The 6,774-nt window shown below is 38.0% G+C and overlaps 1 pseudogene; it reads left to right on the top strand.

Moving 5' to 3' along the window:
- Nucleotides 1-4,739: 4,739 nt before the first annotated feature.
- Nucleotides 4,740-5,945, top strand: LOC148597054 (zinc finger protein 862-like; annotated as a pseudogene).
- The last annotated feature ends 829 nt before the right edge of the window (nucleotides 5,946-6,774 follow it).

Below are 6,774 nucleotides of genomic sequence, written 5' to 3'. Positions count from 1 at the left end.
CACGTTCCTCGCACGTTAAAGAACCCTACTGTGGTATTCGATAGGAGTAGGAACCTTTGCGCTCCGCCACAGGAGGCTAAATTGCCCGACGTTACCCATCCCCCCTTTTTCCAGTGGCAATCAAAATTTGTCGACCCTATTATCCTTGTGACCCATCCTTTTTTTCATTTCATGTTCATTTTATCATCCGTTTCATGTTCATTGTCTGAATATAGCTGAAATATTGCTGCTCGGACGTTAAACCCTAACAAACAAACAAACATATAAATAGACCTTTTAAAAAACCAAATCTATTTTCACTTTGTTACAGGTCATGACAAAAATATCGGCATTTGGTTCACGCACCTGTCGGGCACGGATAACGTCGGCCGCCATTGTGCGGAAATACTTGTGACCCGAGACTGTATATTATGTTATTCATTCATTCATTCATTTCTTTATTTCCTCTTATAAGAGATTAATACAATGAATATTTAAACATTACGATATAAAGAGTATATAAGTATAAACAAGTATCGAGATTACACAATTGCAATATTTAAGTCATATAAAATAGTGTCAGTATGTACAATATTTCGAGATGACGGCAAGAAAATGCATAATTAAATGAGAAGGTGTTGTATTAAAAAAGGTTGGGGTCGGTGACAAAATAAATAAATAAAATGAGAATGAATAAGTAGAGTTTGTCAAAGAAGACGACAACGCATGCAATTGTAGCCCCGTGCAGGTCCGGGTGTTAAAAGAATAGGCCTGCAGCAGCGCTAAGCTTGTCGTATAAGGCGACTAAATAGTGCTCATAAACCAAGCCGGGGGCTAGGCGCTCTGCCCACAGAGCAACTGGGATGTGTGCCCCAGGTGGTGGAATAGGGTACCCCTGGCGTGTTACATGCTGGGGTTGTCAGGCTATAATACGGAAAACCTGACCGCAAACCATGGTGGTGCACCGTGTTGGGAAAGATGCCACGTTCCTCGCACGTTAAAGAACCCTACTGTGGTATTCGATAGGAGTAGGAACCTTTGCGCTCCGCCACAGGAGGCTAAATTGCCCGACGTTACCCATCCCCCCTTTTTCCAGTGGCAATCAAAATTTGTCGACCCTATTATCCTTGTGACCCATCCTTTTTTTCATTTCATGTTCATTTTATCATCCGTTTCATGTTCATTGTCTGAATATAGCTGAAATATTGCTGCTCGGACGTTAAACCCTAACAAACAAACAAACATATAAATAGACCTTTTAAAAAACCAAATCTATTTTCACTTTGTTACAGGTCATGACAAAAATATCGGCATTTGGTTCACGCACCTGTCGGGCACGGATAACGTCGGCCGCCATTGTGCGGAAATACTTGTGACCCGAGACTGTATATTATGTTATTCATTCATTCATTCATTTCTTTATTTCCTCTTATAAGAGATTAATACAATGAATATTTAAACATTACGATATAAAGAGTATATAAGTATAAACAAGTATCGAGATTACACAATTGCAATATTTAAGTCATATAAAATAGTGTCAGTATGTACAATATTTCGAGATGACGGCAAGAAAATGCATAATTAAATGAGAAGGTGTTGTATTAAAAAAGGTTGGGGTCGGTGACAAAATAAATAAATAAAATGAGAATGAATAAGTAGAGTTTGTCAAAGAAGACGACAACGCATGCGATTGTAGCCCCGTGCAGGTCCGGGTGTTAAAAGAATAGGCCTGCAGCAGCGCTAAGCTTGTCGTATAAGGCGACTAAATAGTGCTCATAAACCAAGCCGGGGGCTAGGCGCTCTGCCCACAGAGCAACTGGGATGTGTGCCCCAGGTGGTGGAATAGGGTACCCCTGGCGTGTTACATGCTGGGGTTGTCAGGCTATAATACGGAAAACCTGACCGCAAACCATAGTGGTGCACCGTGTTGGGAAAGATGCCACGTTTCTCGCACGTTAAAGAACGGTGATGTGGTATTCGATAGGAGTAGGAACCTTTGCGCTCCGCCACAAGAGGCTAAATTGCCCGATCTTACCCATCCCCCCTTTTTCGAGTGGCAATCGAAGTTTGTCGACCCTATTATCCTTGTGACCTATCCTTTTTTTTTTTCATTTCATGTTCATTATATCATCCATTTCATGTTCATTGTCTGAATATAGCTGAAATATTGCTGCTCGGACGTTAAACCCCAACAAACAAACAAACCAACATGCGATTGTATTCAGCGGCGGATTGGGACAAGTGCGTGTAACATAGTCCTTGTAATTTATCAAGGTCCTCTGCGTCTAGCAAACACGATACTGGTTTCCCTAGGAAAAAGTTATATAGACTGTCCGTATCATATTCACTAATTTCTACATATACTTCCAGATTAAAGTTTTCAATGACCAGATCCATAAATATTTCACGCAGGTAGTTGGTTTCCATGCAGTCACATGAGGCGTGTGCAATTATGTCTGTAAATGTTTTATTACAAATAATACATGCGTGTTCATCAGAGCTGGGAACTGTGCTAATCAATTTGGCTATAAAAAATGTAGTTTTGAGTTCACGTCAAGATGATGGGTACTTCCAGATGTTAGAGCAGATAGAGTGTTGTTGAAGTAGTCTGAATCGAGAGAAATCACTATCTGTATTCACACGCATTGTCCAAAGTTCATCCTGTAGCGAGTTCAGAGAATTGCATACTATTTTTTTCCATTCTAATTTTGATGGAAAATGTCCGTTTGTTAAGAAATCGGTCAGAAAGTTCATAATATTATATTTTTCCAATATTTTGATAATGTCTGGGATGAAACCAAAGCGATTCAAAAAATTTTCTGTGCAGGCGAAAAGACGACAAAGAAAGATTTTTTTCGGTAAAGTTTCTATATCCATATTACACAATTTTCCAAGGAACAACAGCTTTCTTTTTTCAATCTCGCATTCGATTGGACGGAGGCCTACCATGGTTTCACACATATCTGATCTTGTCATTTTTGGAAGTTTCTGTGCATGTTTTACGATAAGATGTTTATAAGTGTTCATAATAGGAATGTCTTGACCGGATATCGTCCATGTGTTATTCGTGTTCAATGTCTTCTTTGAAAAGCACATAATACAAGATTTAGATGCATTAAATTGAAAACGCCATCGTTTTGCATAATTCAGGGTTCGACATTAACGGTTGCCCGATTGCCCGGGGCAAGTTAATCGCCGGTCTGGACAAGTAAAAACGACATCAAAGTTGCCCGACTGGGTAAGTGAAAAAAATATGTGCCCAAATAACATTATTTCTGTTCATCGCAGCTCTAAAACATCGAAAATTACTTCTGTATAGTTCGCCGTTCTTCCCGACCTTGCTGACCTAGATTATCATTGGATAGTTTTCTGATTTTCCCTTTGCCAAAAATAGATCGTATGATATTAATGTCGACCAATCGGATGCGTCCAATTGTACATCTATTTTCGTTATCCAATTGAATCAGCTATTTCAGGAAATTTCACACAATAGTATTTCTGTTAATTCTCATCTTGATTGATTGAATATTGATTGATTATTCATCAGTTTTTACAATGTCAGGGCTATTAATATCCTGGCGAAAACCAGTATGTAGAATTATTGTCCCATGATCTTGATATATTTCCATTTAGAATTCTATTCAAATTGGCACTCGCCCACCAGCATTTGGCCCTATAAAAATTTGCTGTGAGCAACTAAAATATTATGTTTTCATATATGAGTGCTGCCGAAATCTCATTTGTGGGCTACTGATGTAGCTAAAATCTAAGTTAAAACCTGATTTAATGTTAATTAATTGCAGCTTAAACTAATTTTAAAACTGAAAATCCCTTATATAAATATCCTACTAACAGTATACTGTAATAAAAATATGCCCTTATGATAAAAACTATTTTTATGCGCCTGCTGGCTCCAACTTTGTTGATTGGGGGGAATAGATTTTCGGTCTGTTCATCCATTTGCCTTTTCTTATTTTTGACACATTCTTGTATTAAATGAGGTAAAATATTTAATTTCAGATTTGCACCATTTATTGCTGGTGGAATCCAGGATCCAATTAAAGACTTGATAAAGAGCTCAAAGGCGATCTCAACAATGTATGACGGGGCAACAGATGCTAGTGTGTTTGAGGTTGAAATAATTTATGTCCGTTTACTTGAAGGTGGATATCCGAAAGATTTCTTCATTGGTCTCCAAGACTTGGAACATGCTCATGCAGACGGTGTTTTTAAAGCGATAGATACAGCAATGATGAGCATAGATGAACATTGGAAAGATAAACTGGTGGGAGGTGGTTCAGATGGGGCTAATGTGAACATTGGCAAAAACAACAGTGTTGCTACCCGGTTAAGCGAAGCGGGGGGTCAGCATGTTTTAAACATGCATTGTGTTGCCCATCGTCTAGAGCTCAGCATCTTAAATGCTATCAAATCCAATCCGATGTTAAGTACGATCCAAGACATGCTGAAAAAAATCTACAAACACTACCACTACTCGCCAAAGGCCTTGCGAGAACTGAAAATAATAGCTGAGTCTCTTGATGAAAAGTCTGTTAAAACGACCAACTTATCTGGCACTAGATGGGTTCCCCACATATCTACTGCAATCAAATGTTTGCTTAAAAGCCTAAGTGTAATTCTCTCTCACTTTGAACATGTGTCCTCTCAAGGAAAGGCCACCGCTGAGGTTGTAGGCCGGGCAACATATTTGGTAAAAAAACTTAAAAGACTATAAAGCACTCTCATTTTTGCATTTCATGGATGATCTACTCAAGGTTGTGAGTTTTCTAAGTTTAGAGTTCCAGAAAGACAGCGCTACATGTCTTGATTTCCTAGATGCTTTTCAGTCCGCCACTATGGATCTATTGCAACCGCGTCAAACGCCAGGTAACCAGCTGCAGGGGTTTTTGGATAGTATTGAGCATGATATCATGAACAATAAAAACATGTACAAAAACATTGAACTCACATCTTATGCACAGTTTGACTACCAACCATACCAGTCTATCATAGACATTGTTATTGACAGAATTGCAGGTCGACTGGAAAACCCAAATGACCCAACTAAAGATATTCTGCAGGCAACACAGATATTTGACACGTGTGACTGGCAAAGAGATCGTCAGGATTTGGCTGTGTATGGAACAGAACAACTTCAGGTGATTTTATTTGTTTTCCATAATCTTGCGCTAGATTTTTACAAACCCCAACAACATAATATGTAAAGTTGGTTTTTTTTCTAAAAATATTCGTTTAGATACATTCAACACATAACAGTTGATCATTCTAATAATACAATACATAGATTAGACAGGAATGAAAGCCATGTTTCAGTGAATCTGTCAAATCATATTTATTATGTATTTTGTATTTTAATAGACAGACTCACTTACATCTATGATATCCTCCTGTTTTACATGCATTTTCATCTGTAGTAGTACAATCCCTAAATGAACATGCATTTGTTTGAAATTTGACTTAATGATTTTAAACCAATATATTTCAAATTCAGGTGCTGCAGGATCACTTCGCAGAGTTTTTGACTCGGATTGGGTGTGACATAGCTCAACTACAACCTGAGTGGGTCTAAGTGAAAGCCCACTTGGCCAACCGCAGATCTAACAATTCGATTCCCAAAATAAATTCATTAATGTTGTTAGATGGAGAACATTAGAATGATGATTGAGATAGTTCTTGTCCTTCCCATAAGTAGTTCGGTCTGTGAAAGAGGGTTCTCAGCGGTAAAGCGGATTAAAAGTGACTGGAGATCCAATCTTAAAACAGACACTATGAATAATCTGTTGATTGCATCGATACAAGGCCCCCCTTTAGAGCAGTATGACGCGGAGAGAGTTGTTCACGCCTGGTGGATTGGTGGTCAGAGAGAGCGGAGACCACAGTTTGCCAGGGCCGACACTGAGGATGAACTGTTAAATTCTTTGATGACTCATTATGACTGCTGATGTTTGAACTTTACTTTCAGAGAAATTCGTACATGTAGTAATTAACATGGTTTCTGAATTCATATTCTAGTTTACTGAACATTTTTTTGCAAACTTAATTTGTTGGACAAGGTATTTTGTGTCGTTTAAAGGTCTTTTAAAGGACTTTCACAAACTGAGTTGTCTTGAAATATGTTATATCCAGGTTCATTTTAATTTAGTAAAATGTGTTTACAGTTATTTTTATTCAATTTTATTTAATTCAATGGTAATCAGTATTACATAGGTTCATGAATATGTCATGTTGTATTTGGTGCAATTCTGACAGGACAACATGAGCTGACCTTTGCCATCACTTTGTGTATCCTTTGTCTGACTGGTACATTTTCTATTTGCCTTACAGAATTCTCTGAAAATAGTATACTCAACAATGTTGATTGATCATGGTGTCTAACTCTATCTATCACTGTAATCGAATCTTAGAATGGTCAATTTATGTTAAACCACTGTCATCTGCATTATAGTTGAACAGTTTCTTGCCATCCACGTCTTATTAAACAAGGGTTTCTGGTTTAAACACTATATAGTGACACAAAGTTCCGGGCAAGTATTTCAATATTTCGGGCAAGTGAATCACATATGTCACTTGCCCGACTGGACAAGTGAATATAAAAGTTAACGTCGAACCTTGTAATTAGAACATATATCTAACATATCTTGTAATTTGGTAGGCGAAAGAGCGATGCATGCGATGTCATCAGCTAGACATGGAGCACAACTAGTTAAGTAGTCTACACCTAGTTTTTATTGCATTTTGCTAGTTCAAGTAAAAGCTCATCAATAAATACAA

The sequence above is a fragment of the Perna viridis genome, chromosome 15 (genome assembly GCF_037379345.1).
Source record: "Perna viridis isolate PV_CMFRI_1.1 ecotype Kerala chromosome 15, ASM3737934v1, whole genome shotgun sequence".
NCBI lineage: Eukaryota > Metazoa > Mollusca > Bivalvia > Mytilida > Mytilidae > Perna > Perna viridis.
Note: the sequence above shows the minus strand (reverse complement) of the source record. Positions and strands in the feature narration are given on the sequence as shown.